The sequence below is a fragment of the Vulpes vulpes genome, chromosome 3 (genome assembly GCF_048418805.1).
Source record: "Vulpes vulpes isolate BD-2025 chromosome 3, VulVul3, whole genome shotgun sequence".
In the NCBI taxonomy this organism is placed as follows: Eukaryota; Metazoa; Chordata; class Mammalia; order Carnivora; family Canidae; genus Vulpes; species Vulpes vulpes.
Window position 1 is genome coordinate 60475921 of NC_132782.1, and position 15483 is coordinate 60491403.

The window sequence follows — 15483 nt, forward strand, 5'->3', positions numbered from 1 at the left end:
ACCTGGATAGAGAGTTTGTTTTCTTGGTTGATTTATGAGTGTGTAGATGGATCATGTTGTGACTTGTTAACAAAACTTAATCACAAGTTCTTTAAAAAAAAACAAAAACAATGTAATAAGAACTACTTTTGGCAGTTGAGAATCTAAGTTCCTTTTTTTAGTTAATTCCAGAGATACCTGAAACACTATTGGGAATTTTCTCACACACTTTGCTACTTTATTTATTTATTTTTTCTTTTTTTCTTCTTCATACTTTGCTACTTTAAAAAAGATTAATGCATTTAAGCCTTAAAAACTTTTTTTCGAGTATCTCTCTTTTCGGGTGTCATGGGTATTTCCTGATAGAAGATAGCTGTGTTTCCTAAGCTCTCCTTTCAACTCTTGAGTTTATTTCATTCTTACATTTAAGAGTAAAAGCAAGACCAAATACAAGTAGATTATTTTAAAGAAGGTAATGGCTGCCAAAAAAATTCAAGTTTTTGCCAGATGCGTTGTTTCCCTTAAGGAAAGGGAAAATAACACCTGATATATGTCAAGGAATTGTTAATGATTTCTTTGTAAAAACATTTTTTAAGTTGTGAATGTTTGAGAAGTAGGAAATTTATATGGGGAGAGTTTTCTCTTTTCTCTCTTCCCATTCTACAGGCATTCCTCAGGAAAAAAATTCAAAAAATTTTCACAATTCAGATATGGGAAATAATTCTGCCCTATTTAAAAACTGATAAGAATGGGAATAATTTTTTTTTCTAACTATGTATTCCAACTAATATCTTTATTTTTTAAAAAGTATTTAGATGTTTTGTTTCACCAGGAAGATAATATAAATGCCATTTAGTATTTTTTTTTTAGGAACTTTTTTTTCTAGGATTTATTTAGAGAGAAAGAACATGGGGGAAGGGGAACAGAGGAAGAGGGAGAGAATCTCAAGCAGACACCATGTTGAGTGCAGAGCCCCATTCAGTGCTCAGTCCCACAACCCCAAGATCATGACCTGAGCCGAAATCATGAGTTGGACACTTAACCAAGTCACCCAGGTGCCCCAGTTTCTTTAGGAAATTCTTAATATGTGAATACACACTTTTTTTTTTTAAAGTAATCTCTACACTCTATGTGGCCCTTGAGCTCAGAACCTCAAGATCATCAGTTGCATGCTCTACTGCCTGAGCCATCCAGATACCCCATGAACACACATTCTTTTTTGGTTTTTTGTTTTTTTAAAGGTTTTATTTATTTGAGAGAGGAGGGTGGGGAGGGGCAGAGGGAGAAGCAGGCTCCTCACTGAGCAGGGAGCCCGTTGTGGGGCACGATCCCAGGACCCTGGGACCATGACCTGAGCCGAAGGCAGAGGTTTGACTGAGCCACCCAGGTATTCCTCAATGAACACAGATTCTTGAGCCTTCCTTCAATCAGATGGTTTTAGTTTTGTTTCCTATGTAAACGAGAGTTTAGACCTGTGGTTCTTAAACTCTGGGAAGCACCAGAATCACCTGGAGTGCTTGTTAAGCACTGATCACTGGGTTTCCCCCCATTTGTTCTTTAAGCCTGGAAAAGGGCCTAAAAATGTGCATTTCTAGCAAGTTCCTCAGTGCTGCTGCTCGTCCCCACACTTTGAGAACCACTGATGAGGCTACTTAGTTGGATCAGTGATTATCAAACATACTTCTTCCCTTACACATCTGGAGATATAACAGTAACTGCTTCAATCTAGGAGTCAAGGCATTGGAGTGGAGGTGGGCAGTATGCTGGGTGGGCCAGGTACTGATATCTTCATGAGGTGGGTATAGCTTGAGAAAGGCCTTCACATGATGGGATGTTTTCTCTCCTATGCTCTTTGCCCCTTTGAATCTCTCTTATCTCCTCCCCAGTCATTAATTAGAGAGTCCTGGTCTATATAATAGGGAATTGGCATAAGGTCCTCTCCTGGCAGACAGAAGATGGTCTCCAGAGTTCCAGGGAGGGAGCTTCAGCGCTCTCTACAGAGAGAGCAAAGGGGCTACACTGCAGCATAACTGGGATGCTGAGGCCATGAAAAAAATTCTGGTAATAATTGTATTTTTCTTTTTTGTTTAAAGTATTTTATATTATATCTTTGACCCAGACCCAGATACCAGTTTGAGTAGTGTTTCTGGTTGAAGTGCTTTTGTATATTTCCCTTGCTGGGCCAAATTAGCCCTCACTTAAAGTGCCAAGGACAGGGATCCCTGGGTGGCGCAGCGGTTTGGCGCCTGCCTTTGGCCCAGGGCGCAATCCTGGAGACCCGGGATCGAATCCCACATCAGGCTCCCGGTGCATGGAGCCTGCTTCTCCCTCCGCCTGTGTCTCTGCCTCTCTCTCTCTCTCTGTGACTATCATAAATAAAAAAAAAAAAAAAAAAAAAAAAAAGTGCCAAGGACATTTTGTGAATGTGTATGTTCAGTTCCCCAAACAATCCCGTGGGATATTTCCACTCTATTGATGAGGAAATTGAGACTCAGAGCAGGTAAACCGTTTCTAAGATCACGCAGTAAGTATACTGCGAGTGAGTCAGCAAGCTGTTAGGTTGTATGAGCTCAGGTAAGCGTGATCACCTCCATAACATTTAGTTTCCTCACCTATGGGATGAGGATGATATTAGCCCCTATCTTCTGAGGTCGATTTGAGGTTGTTAAATGAGTTACTGTGAAGAGTTTTGACACATAATAAGTGCTCAATAAATGCCATCTCTTTGGTGGCTAACTCCTACTAACTTCTCAGTTCTGGGGTCGTGCTGACTTTGTGCCACGTAATCTTTCTCTTAGCTATTACAGGTCAATGGTCTCCCAGAATTTGAAGATCTAGAATGCTATGAAAACTGCAGTTTTTTTCACACATCACTTACTGGCAGAATTGTATGTGATTTGGACTCCTTTCATGCCACAACCTGGCCTGACATGAAACTTGCTAGCCTATTTTCCCCCACCTAGTTGTGTATATATGGCTTATGTTCTGTGGCAGAAATACTCCTTGATTATATGGGGTGCTGCTCCAGGGTCCACTCCTTTTTAAAGTCTGGAAACTTCCCAAATCTGAAATACACGTGGTCTGAGGGCTTCAAATACATACGTGAGTATACACTTAAATGTCTGTTTTCTTGCTTAAACTGTGAACTCCAGGGGAGCTGGGCCTGTCCTAGTCGTGTGTAGCCTCAGGTCTTTGACATGATAGGCATTCAGTAAATGTTTGGTGAAAGAACAAACCATGCCACGACATACCAGTTAGGTGAAGGGAACCAGATTAAAGAGCAGCACCTTATTTATTTTTCTGGAACACAGACAAAACAGACTGCCTGCAGTTCACAAGAGGTGGAATTTTTTTACTTTGGGGGCATTTAAGTGCTCAGTGTGATGAAAAATAAAAACTTAAATCTATGCTACAGTTGCAGCAGCTCTAACGTCCACTTTTCTGTCCTGTCCATATGCCCCATGTAGCCCCAGGCTTTTCACTAACTTCTTATGAAAGCCACATGGGGATGTCTGTATATGGAATACTTGGGGTGGATAGGCAAGTGTGCTTTTAAATTCCATGCTAAGAATGATCACGAAAGCTTTAAATAACTCATTATGAGTTTGCAGTTGGGTTTTTAAAAATTTTTTACAAAGTACAGGAATTAACAAAGATTGCAGAAAAGCAAGACATTAGAGATTATAATAACTTGAATTTTTCTGATGAATAGACAAAGGAAAAGTCTATTTTTGTTTTTAAATTTACAACTTAAAATATTCTTTCTTTAAAAAATATTTTATTTATTCATGACACACACATAGAGAGGCAGAGACACAGGCAGAAGGAGAAGCAGGCTCCCTGCAGGGAGCCCGATGTGGGACTTGATCCCAGGACCCCAGAATCACGACCTGAGCCAAAGACATGCTCAACTACCAAGCCACCCAGGCGCCCCTTAAAATATTCTTTCATGGCTTGCAAACTTTCATGATCGGTATGAAAATTATTAGCTAAGAAATATTCATATTTCCTTGTTGCATATAGATGAAAATGGCTGTTCACTAACACAGCAGTATAATTGTACAGGCTACATAATGCGTTGCTTAGTAAAAATTCTGTAGACATTTGAAGAAGTGGAGAGAGAAGGCTGTTTGAATTATGCAACTGTATTTTTTTAATTGGTATGAATACAGTGGTTCATTGATATTTTTTGATATGTGTAACTGGCACAGCTGAACTTTTTAAAAGATAACTAATATGCTGCTTTCTTCTCAACTTACAATGCTTTCACTATATAATAATTTCAGTTGTGTTAAATGAATCAATTCATGTTGGAAAGAAAACTTAGTCAAGAAGTTATGGTGACTGAAAGCCACTGTGTTTATATTAAGCTAATTTCTGTTAAATTATTAGTTTAAATTTCTTTAGTCTGCAGTTTCAGTACCACTTCAGAGATTATGATGAACAGCTCCAGTTTGACCTAGAGTAAAAATCACCATTGGTGAAACTTCTTCTTCCTTTTTTTTTTTTTTTGGTGAAACTTCTTAACTATACTGTACCCTTATGAAGTTTTTTGTGTGTTTTGTTCTTGGTTGTGGTTTTTCATGTATATGATTTTTAAAAAGAAATTTTAAGATTTTATTTTTAAGTAATCTCTACACGCAACATGGGGCTTGAACTCATGACCCTGAGATCCAAGAGTCACCTGTGCCACTACCTAAGCCAGCCAGGCACCCCTGTGGTTGGATTTCTTTTCTTTTCGTTTCTTTTCTTTTTTTTCTTTCTTTTCTTTTTTTCTTTTCTTTCTTTTTTCTTTTTTTTTCTTTTTTTTTCTCTTTTCTTTTCTTTTCTTTTTTTCTTTTCTTTTCTTTTTTTGTAAAGGAATGGAGATGGCTCATATATATCTCCTATTCCTCTACCTTTCCCTCCTCCCAGTAGGAAAGTTGCTTAAGTAGCTGGCTGAATATAGACCCTGAGAAATATAGGTGTTTAAGAAGTGAATGGGGTGGGAGGAGACTGCAGAAATACAGTGAAACAATAGTCCATGAAGTACAAGGAGAATCTAAGAAGTTGAGGTCATGAAAGCCACTGTAATAAAGTGAATAAGGAAGGCAGTATTGTCAGATTCAGCAGAGAAGTCTGAGCTGCCCCTCCCCCCTTTTTGAAAGATTTTATTTATTCTTTTGGGCAGGGGGAGGAGCAGAAGGAGAAGCAGACTGCCCCCTGAGCCAGGAGCCCAATGCAGGGCTCCATCCCAGGACTCTCAGATCTTGACCCCAGGGGAAGGCAGATGCCCAACCAACTGAGCCATTCAGGCACCCCGATGAGCTGCTCTTTGAAAAGAGGCAGTGTGGCAGGGTAGTTGAGATTCTGGGTTCCAGAATCCCACACACACTTGGATTCACTTCCCAACTGTGCTTCTAATCTTAGGCAAGTTATTTAACCTGTCTGAGCCTCTGTTTCTTTTTGTCTTTATTTTTATCTCATTCTACTTATTTCATGGTTCTCAGTGGACTTCAGGTGTGTTAAGAGGTAAAATGAAGCATATTAAACAGTTTAAGTTTTTTGTCTTTTTTTTTTTTTTTAAGCAAAAGTCAATTTGGATTTGGCATAGGTAGGGGCAAGATTTTTATGGGGTGACTGGGTGACGGGCACTGAGGAGGGCACATGATGGGATGAGGACTGAGTGTTATACTATATATTGCCAAATTGAACTTTAATAAAAACTATATAACAAAGATTTTTATAAAGAAGGAAGCAAAGCAGGGAAATTATGTGATTAGCTATAGCTGTGTGGTTGCCTTATTTGGAAAGCCTACTTGGCTGTGGTTGGTTGTCCTGGGTTTTACAGACTTAGGTTTGGTTTTGCTTACACAGTTTGCTAAGGTATTAGAACCACCTTAGTCTAATGGTCTTCTTGTTTAATGCAAGACGTATTTATTGTGGATCCATGTAGGACTCACTTTTATATGCTTATATTTGCTTGCCAATTGGTAACATAAACACTGAAGTAAATACCTAAATCAGAAATATCAGAAAGGGAGACAGAACATGAGAGACTCCTAACTCTGAGAAACGAACAAGGGGTGGTGGAAAGGGAGATGGGTGGGGGTGGGGGTGACTGGGTAATGGGCACTGAGGGGGGCACTTGATGGGATGAGCACTGGGTGTTATGCTGTATGTTGGCAAACTGAACTCCAATAAAAGAGTTCAATTTGAACTCTTTCAAGGAGTTTGAAAATTTGAAAATTAACAGGAATTTGAAAATTAACAATTACTTGCAACTATTGTACTTGTGTTCTTCTTCCTTGTACTGTTTTATTTTTCCCTTCAAAAGCATTATATTACATATGTGTGCATTCCTAAACAGTTTTGTTTTTTGAGTTTTATAAAAAGAGTATTATGCTAGTATGTTCCAGGGGAGTCTGGAACTTGCTCCACCTCCCCCATATTATTGTTCAAATTAATCTACATTGTATGTACTTGTAGTTCATTTGTTTTCCTTGCAATATAATAATTCAACATGAAAACATTACAATTATCCATTCTGTTGATGGGCATTAGCATTTTTAGTTTATTGCTCTTACAAGTAGTACTATATGAATCCAACTCTGTAGCACATGTACTTGAGTTTCTTTTAGGGCTTATATACCCAGAAATAGAGTTAAATCTTTTTTTTTTTAAATAAACTTTTTAAAGTTTTATTTAAGTAAAGTCCATCCCACATGGAACTGGAACTCATAACTGCAAGATCAAGAGTGGTATATTTTACCACCTGAGTCATCCAGGCACCCCCAGAAATGGAATTGTCATATTGAAAGAGATACCATCCCATTGTTAGATATTAGCTACGTTGCTTTCCAAGAGTTTTTCTATCAGAATGAGTTATACCATTTCACCCCTGACCTTGCCAGTTTTTTTTTCCTTTTTAATTTATTTAAGCAATCTCTATGCCCAATGTGGGACTTGAACTTGTGACTGGAGATCAAGAGTCCCACACTCTACTGACTAAGCCATCCAGGTGCCCCAAACTTGTTAATTCTTGGTTGAGATATAATTTTATCAATCTGATAGATATGAAATTGTTTTTTTAATTTTCATTGCCTTGATTACTGAGGTTGAGTATCTTTTCATTTGTATATTGGCTTCCACAATTTTTCCTGCTGTGATTTGCTGATTCATATCTTTGCACATTTTTCAATTCGATCATTGGTCTTTTTTATTAGTTTGGAGTAATCGCTTTTAAACACTGGATGCTGGGATGCCTGGGTAACTCAGTGGTTGAACGTCTGCCTTCAGCTCAGGCCCCAATCCCAGGGTCCTGAGTTGAGTCCCAAGAGAGCCTCCTTCTCCCTCTGCATGTGTCTCTGCCTCTCTCTCTGTCTCTCATGAATAAATAAAATCTTTTAAAAAATGAAAATTTCTTCAAAAAAAAAAAGTCACACAACTCTGGATGCTGATCCTTTATCTTAACTTTAGCTTGCAACTGTCTTTTCCCTATCTGTGTCTTGGTTCCCCTATCCCTCCTCCCCCATAGAAAGGAAACTCTCTTCGTTAATACACTGTCTTTACACAACCGAAGATGCTAGCTAGCTCTTCTAGCGGACCTTTTCTCAGCCTTCTGGTATAGAGGGATAATTGTAAGAATCATTGTCAACAGTTGTTGTGGGGGGGTGGGGGTTGTACAGCAGTCCATTGGGCTATTATTTTTAAAAGATTTTATCAGGCAGAGGGAGAAGCAGGCTCCATGCAGGGAGCCCGATGTGGGACTCGATTCCTGGGACTCCAGGATCAGGCCCTGGGCTGAAGGCAGGTGCTAAACCGCTGAGCCACCAGGGTTTCCCCCATTAGGCTATTTAGTTGACATTAAGGTTAATTCTGCTCCCATATATTGGAAGCTCTTAAAAAAAAAAAAAGGTAGTATAATTGATGCCTCTCTGCCTTCAGCTTTGGGGCTGCTCACTCTGTCTGAATTTTCAGGACTCCTACCCATTTTCTGTTAGATGTATGACCAGTGTACACGGAAACCTTAATTTCTGTATAGAATTGTTTCCTTTTTTGGACATTAATTCAGGTAAAGTCTGATCAGTAAGAGAATATGTTTTGGTTTACTCCCTTCTCAGGTCGGGTTCTTGATTATTTTAAACTTTAAGGAAGATTTGGAGTTACTTTATGTGGCAGTTCACCTGGCTATACCCAGTAGAGACTTTGTTTTGTTTTTTAATTTATTTATGATAGTCACAGATTGAGAGAGAGAGAGAGGCAGAGACACAGGCAGAGGGAGAAGCAGGCTCCATGTACCGGGAGCCTGACGTGGGATTCGATCCCGGGTCTCCAGGATTGCGCCCTGGGCCAAAGGCAGGTGCCAAACCGCTGAGCCACCCAGGGATCCCCCCCCAGTAGAGACTTTTAGTGGTGGGTGACCATTTATCTTGCTGGCTTTCTTTCTCCTGACGTTACTTTTCATGTTTCCCCTCCACACTGAATTCGCAAAGTTGTTGTGTTGTGTTTTTTTTTTTTAAGATTTTATTTATTTATTCATGAGAATACACACAGAGAGAGGCAGAGACACAGGCAGAGGGAGAAGCAGGCTCCAGGCAGGGAGCCCGACGTGGGACTTGATCCCGGGTCTCCAGGATCACACCCCGGGCTGAAGGCAGCGCTAAACCGCTGCGCCACCCAGGCTGCCCCCCCCGTTTTTTTTTTAATATTTTGTTTATTCATGAGAGACAGAAGAAAAAGAGAGAGAGAGGCAGGCAGGCAGAGACACAGGCAGTGGGAGAAGCAGGCTCCATGCAGGGAGCCCAACGTGGGACTCGATTCCGGGTCTCCAGAATCAGGCCCTGGGCTGAAGGTGGCGCTAAACCGCTGCACCACCTGGGCTGCTTCTATAAGCTATTTTGCCATTTCCCTGGTTTTCATTCTTAACTGGATGTAAAGGAACTTCAGGAAGGCTTAGTAGTTGAATGACTTTGCTCTAGTCAAATACATGCCCCTGGAGGATCTCACTTCGCTGAATTTGAGTATGTGTTAGATACATGGTTTGAGGGAGAAACTTACTAAACTGTACCTCATGCAACAGTCTCATTTTCAAGAATTCAGAACTTTTATAGCTATATTGCATACACAGACCATGTCAGTACACAGATTGGCCACTTTTTGGACCTTCAAAACATAATTAGAATTTATCTTACTAGGTTTCACCTGGGGGTATCTTATAGCCTCATTTTAGCCTACTCAGCCTCTAGGCTCATACAGAAGTAGTTTATAATCTAGTCTGTGCTAGATGTGTTCCTCGTTAATAGTCTCAGGAATGTAGCAATTGTCAGGTGGGTAGAAGAGGTCAACAGTTTGTGTCATCAAAATATTCTTTTTCTGGGCAGCCCGGGTGGCTCAGCGGTTTAGCATCGCCTTCAGCCCAGGGCCTGATCCTGGAGACCCCAGATCAAGTCCCACGTTGGGCTCCCTGCATGGAGCCTGCTTCTGCCTCTGCCTGTGTCTCTGCCTCTGTGTATCTCATGAATAAATAAAATCTTTTAAAATATATGTTTTTCTTTTCCTTAGTGACATAACCAGTAAGTACCTTAAAAAGTGAAAAACTAGTTCCTCCCTTTAGCAGCAGGTAATGAAAGGTGGGGGAAGGCAGTTTCAACATTTCTTTTCAGGCATCTGGAGAAAGTTTGCAATAGTCTCTGTAGGGGAGGAAAATGATTTTCCCTTTTACCCTTCTGAGTTCTTGGCTGAGACCCCCTGCAATAAAAGATAAATGGGAAAAACAAGTTTATGAACGTGTATGTATTCCTCGGGTATACTTGGGAGATTCCCAGCAGGGAAGAATGCGTTGCTCCCTAAGATGGCCCAAGGCACCAGCCAAAATGCGGTCTTCAGCCAAAGAGAGAAGAAAGTGTGCCTGGGGGGGGGGGGGGGGGGGGGCGTCCCGAGGTTATCGGAAAAGGCAAGGGTAGCCGAGGTAAGGTTTGTTGTGGTGATTTCAATCGGTGCCTTCTCCATCGGTTAAGATTCTCTGGTGATGTAGTGTCCTTCACTTCCTAGTATGGAGAGGGAGACAGACACCCTTACAAATGGAGGTTTTCTTTATAAATGTAAATTTCCATGTTGGAGGAGTGACTTCTCTTGTTTCCAGTGTCTCCTGTGTCTGCTTTGTCTCTGATGATCCTTTGCCGCCTCCTAAGGCCATATTTGGGGTGGCATATTCACCTTTCATTTGCTCCAAGCATCTCAAGGGTTCTAATTTTGCTGCTTAGAAACTTTCCTCAGACAGCCCTGCCTTCTGACTGCCCCCTCCTTTTCCTTGGTGCCTGATTCAACTTAGCTGAAGTCGGCTGGACATGAGTAGGCTTGAGAATTCAGAAATCCATGTGAAGAAATGGGGTCATGTACAGGCAGCTCTGAGAGTTCATAATGAAGGATTGAAAAAGGAGGGTCCGTGATAGTAAAATCAAGACTTCTGTTTGTTTGTTCTCTTTTCTTTTCTGTTCTGTTTCCTTTTCTTTTCTTTTCTTTTTTCTTTCTTTTTCTTCCCTTCCTCCCTTCTTTCTTTTCTTTCAAACTTGGGCATGTTTAACCCTGATAGAAAGGATCCAATTCAAAGTGAAAGGTTACCCACAGGTGGTGGTTTGCTAGATGAGAAGTGAGTAATTACAACCTTAGAATGGACTAAACTGTTAACACCTGAATACACTGACCACTTTCAGCTTTACAAATAGTGCCTAAACAAACCTTAAGTTTGTTCTGATTTATTATAATACGAAGTCTGCCCTGTTACCTGAAAGTATTCCTGCCAGACACATTGCATATCATCTAGCCTGTAGATCTAACTTATTTATTGGCAATCTAGAGGATAAACAAGTTAATACCCTAAGGAAGTGAACAGAATGTAGGGCATCCTCTAGGACAAGTAGCTCATTCTATCCAGTCAGTATTCTAGAGGTAACAAAGCAGGCAGTGGATAACTTCTAGATGGACAGACTTAGGAGATCTAACCAAATATATTATGTAGTCTTTAATTGGATCTTCATTTGAATAAATCAGATGTAAAAAGACATTGGTGGAATAATTGGGGAAATTTGAAAATAGACTAGATAGAGGGCAGCCCCGGTGGCGCAGTGGTTTGGTGCCGCCTGCAGCCCAGGGCATGATCCTGGAGACCCTGGATCGAGTCCCACGTCGGGCTCCCTGCATGGAGCCTGCTTCTCCCTCTGCCTGTGTCTCTGCCTCTCATTCTCTCTGTGTGTCTCTATGAATAAATAAATAAAATCTTAAAAAAAATAGGTATATTAGCTCCTGAATAATTACTGTTAATTTTGGTAGATCTATTAATGGTATTACGATTTAATAGAAAAATGTCCTGATATTTTTGGAGATGTATGCTTACATATTTCAGAGTGGAATGTCTTGATGTCCGTGACTGACTTTAAAATACTTGAGCAAATGGGGTGCTTGGGTGGCTCAGTGTCTGCCTTGGGCTCAGGTCATGATCTCAGAGTCCTGGGATGGAGCCCCTTGTCAGGCTCCCTGCTCAGCATGGAGTATGTTTCTTCCTCTCCCTTCCACCCCTCCCCCCTGCTTGTGCTAACCCATGTTTTCTCTTTCTCAAATAAAACGTTCAAAATACTTTAGCAAAAACAAGAAGTAAATATAACATTAACAATTTGTAAATCACATGGTGGGTATTATGGGGGTTCGTTATACTGATTTCTCCACCTTTCTCTGTGTTTGGAATTTTTCCTAAAAGACTAAAGCAATGGAGGAAAAATGAGAGCTTGAATGTTCTAGAAGAGACAATCAGAAGTATAAGATTACTGAAAAGATAAGAGATAGGATTTAAATTATAGGTGGAGGAATTGGACCAAATGAAAGAAAAGTCTCTTCCTCTCTTCTGATAAGAGAATGTGGTGAGTCAGTTAAGTTTGTATAGTTTTATATATCAAGTAATAGAAAATTGAAAGCATGTCTGATGGCTTCTGCTTTTTCTGTGATGCAGAAGGCAAGGTCATTTGTAGGAGGGAGTGTGAAAGGTCAGAAGCTTAAAGACTTCAAAGGAACTGAAATAGTTGATAGAGTAGAAGTGATGAACAAAATGCTGCATAGGGTTGAGAGATGGTTTTGAGGGCCCACTTGAGATGGATGAAATTAATTTGTAGTATAAATAATATACCCTTTAGTTTGATTTTTGATCAATGTTTGGTCGCTTGAGTTCTGGCCAAAGAAAAAGTAGGTAGTTGGGTTCATATAAGATTGTGATTTTTATCTGTTGAGTATGACAACATTAAAAGGTAAGGCAAGTAGGATGCTGGCAAAATTGTGGATGAAGTACTGGGCCTGGGATGTAATCTGTTTAAGAAGGGAAGTGCAGCTTGCAAGTAGAGGAAGGATGGAGTTCTGGAGATCTAAAGATGTACAGCAGAGTGACTGTAGTCAACCACACTGTATTATATACTTCAAAGTTGCAAAAAAGACTAGAGCTTAAATGTTCTCTCTAAAAAGAACAGTAATTATGTGATAGGATAGTTAACTCTTTGGTAATCATATTGCAACATAAATGTCAAATCACATTCTGTAACTAAAACTTATACAATAATTTACCCAATGTTCTATGTCAGTTATATCACCATAAAAAGAAAGAAGAAAGGTACCACAAACTCACTATATTTTACATTGAACTCATGTCTCTTATGAACCTTCTCCCTCAAGGACTTCAAAATGTCTGGGATTTTAACTACTTACAAGCCAGGTAATTCAGCCTGTTACTGGCTCACGGATGCTCACAATTGACCTGAGACTCCCTGGTCAGAGAACAAGGAGTTTATTCCTTACAGCACAGCGAGTAACCTCTCCTGATGTTGGTTTGTGTTAATTCCCTCATGTTCCTCAATTCCTATGGGGTGAACAGAGGTGGGCCTAGATAGATACCACACGCACATTAAATTTGTGTCACAACCCAGAAACACTGAGCTTGGGGAATTTACCACTTTTATAGTAAGTGGAAGCAAGTCTACTCCGTCTTAGAGGGGAGACATTGTCTCATCCCTCAAGGTTGCTTGCTCCACATGCACCCCTGAGTGAAAAGTGAAAGTGATTAGGGCCTTATATTTTGACACGCCCAGGAAAAATATAGTGATATTCAGGGCCCATGGCCTCTCCTAAAAGTAACTGATTCATAGAGTGGTGGTGATGAAGGAACTGCTTTTTGTTTGCCATTTCTATTCATGGTACTCAATCCTTTTGGGCAGCCAGGCTGGAAAATCTCCTCCATTTGGTACAGATCATAGTATATATCCTGAGTAGCTGTGTTGCCTGAAACTAGATTTGCCTCTTGGTGAGTGTTGAGCCAAAAGACAACGACCAAGCCAAAGAAAAGGAAAAGGAAAGGTTTTACTTCCAGCAAGTAAAGGAGAATACTGTGTTTTTGTTTTTTACTTCCCCAGAGCATTGGCTCCCAGAAGGATAAAACTGGGAACTTTCTAAGCTAAGGGTACATGTTGACGAAAGGGCTTGGGCAGTGTGGAATGCAGCATGGAGTTGAGGCAAAAGTCCTCTTGAGGTGATGGAGTCCAGGTCAAAGTCACAAGGAGCGAGGATCGGCAAAAACAGAGGTCAGCATCATCAGTTCTCTGGCTCTAGTTGGACTGGTATCTGAGCGCTCAAAGGGATTTAGATCCTACAAAGATAACTCAAGAGTGTGGGTCAGGTCAGTCAGCTGGCCTGATAGTGGCTGTTTGTTCTCACATTCTTTCACAAGATGTCTGGGGACCTAAAACAACTTTTTAAGAAAGCTATGTCTGTTGGTCTTTTGGGGGGACCCCTTATTCTTTCTGCTTACAGCTGCAGATCAGCTCCACTTTAGAGAGTCAGTTGTTACGTGGGTGGTTCTTAGGGTGGAAAGGCAGTAGCGGGTAGGTAAATGGTGGTTTTGAACACCCTGAAACTAATAAGGTCTGTTAGGGCCCCTTGATACTCCTTTTTAGTACATTAGCAACTCAGAGGTTTATACCAGTTTTACTTAGGATTTTTTTGGAACTCAGAAAAGGAAGCATCAGAACCAGAGTTCTTAGGATGTGGGGAACAGTGATGTCTTCAGTACAGTCCAGCAAGGGTAATTAAGGTTGTGAATATAAAGGACCTGAATTGAATCTGGGGCACCCGGGTAGGTCAGTGGTTGAGTGTCTGCCTTTGGCTCAGGTCGTGATCCTGGGGTCTTGGGATTGAGTCCTGCATCAGGCTCTCTGCGGTGAACCTGCTTCTCCCTCTGTCAATGTCTCTGCCTCTCTCTGTGTGTCTCATGAATAAATAAAACCTTTACAAAACATTAAAATAGGGACACCTGGGTGGCTCGGTGGTTGAGTGTCTGTCTGTGGCTCAGGGTGTGATCCTGGGTCTGGGGATTGAGTCCCGCATCAGGCTCTCTGTGAGGAGCCTGCTTCTCCCTTTGCCTATGTCTCTGCCTCTCTCTCTCTGTCTCTTATGAATAAATAAATCTAAAAAAAAAAAAAGAATAAATAAAAATACAGAACCTAAATGCTGCTATCTTCAGTTAGGTGGAGTGTTATTCCAGATTGGCTGTAATCTAACCAGCCTGGTACTCTCTGAGGAACATACTTTGTTAAATAGAACTTCATCAAGAAATGGTTAAGCCTTTTAAAGAAAATTATCAAAATTTGCTAAAAATTCAGATAAATGGAGAGCTGTATTATAATAGTAAATTGGACATGGAATGTTGTTTTTTGGGGGACATGGAATATTAGAATGATGTCAGTTCTTATTTTATAGCTTAATGCCATTGCAAGCAACCCCAATAGATTGATGTGTTAATTTGACAAAATAAATTCAAAGTTAAAGAATAACAAGATACTTGTACTACAGTTGAAGTGAATGAAGGGTAGACACCAGAAACAAATTCTTCAGGGAATCAAAGTCTTTCATGGGGATTCTTAGTTGTGGTAAGCATTCTGGTCTCTAATTTTGACCTGAGGAAATACAAACCGAGTCTTCTGCTTGGAGAAAGAGAAAGTTATTTTGTAGAAGAAAAATAAATAGGAAGAGAAAAATGGGACAGGTAGAGAAAGAATACTACCAGTTTTCAGCCTCTAGATTCTTCCTGAAGTAGTAATATTCCTGCTTTTTGGTTCTGTGATTCATCCTAAATCCTCAGGGAAAAAATTTCCTTTATTTATTAAGCTATTTCAGATTATTTACTGAAGTGTCTTCAGTGCTAGGGATGTAACAAAAGTAAATTGAACAGAGGAGCTTACATTCTTCCAGGAGCTCAAGGAGCTTACATTCTTCCAGGAGGAAACTGACAATAAATAAACAAAAATATGCCAGATGGTGTTGAAATGTCTAGTGGCCTTACAGGATAAGGCTGATGCCTGTGTGCTATCAGCAAAGGTCCTGCTGAGGATGTAACATTTGAGCAAAAGTCAGCAAGCAATGAAAATATCAGGAGTAAAAGCATTTCAGGCTGAGGAAAGAGCAAGTATAAAGACACTGAGGCTAGATCCTACT

At 40.4% G+C, this 15483-nt stretch overlaps 1 protein-coding gene across 2 annotated transcripts in view; it reads left to right on the forward strand.

Moving 5' to 3' along the window:
• The window catches only part of GNB4 (G protein subunit beta 4), a 57940-nt gene that overhangs the window by 11201 nt on the left and 31256 nt on the right, over positions 1–15483 (forward strand). The gene's annotated exons all lie outside the window — the stretch shown is intronic.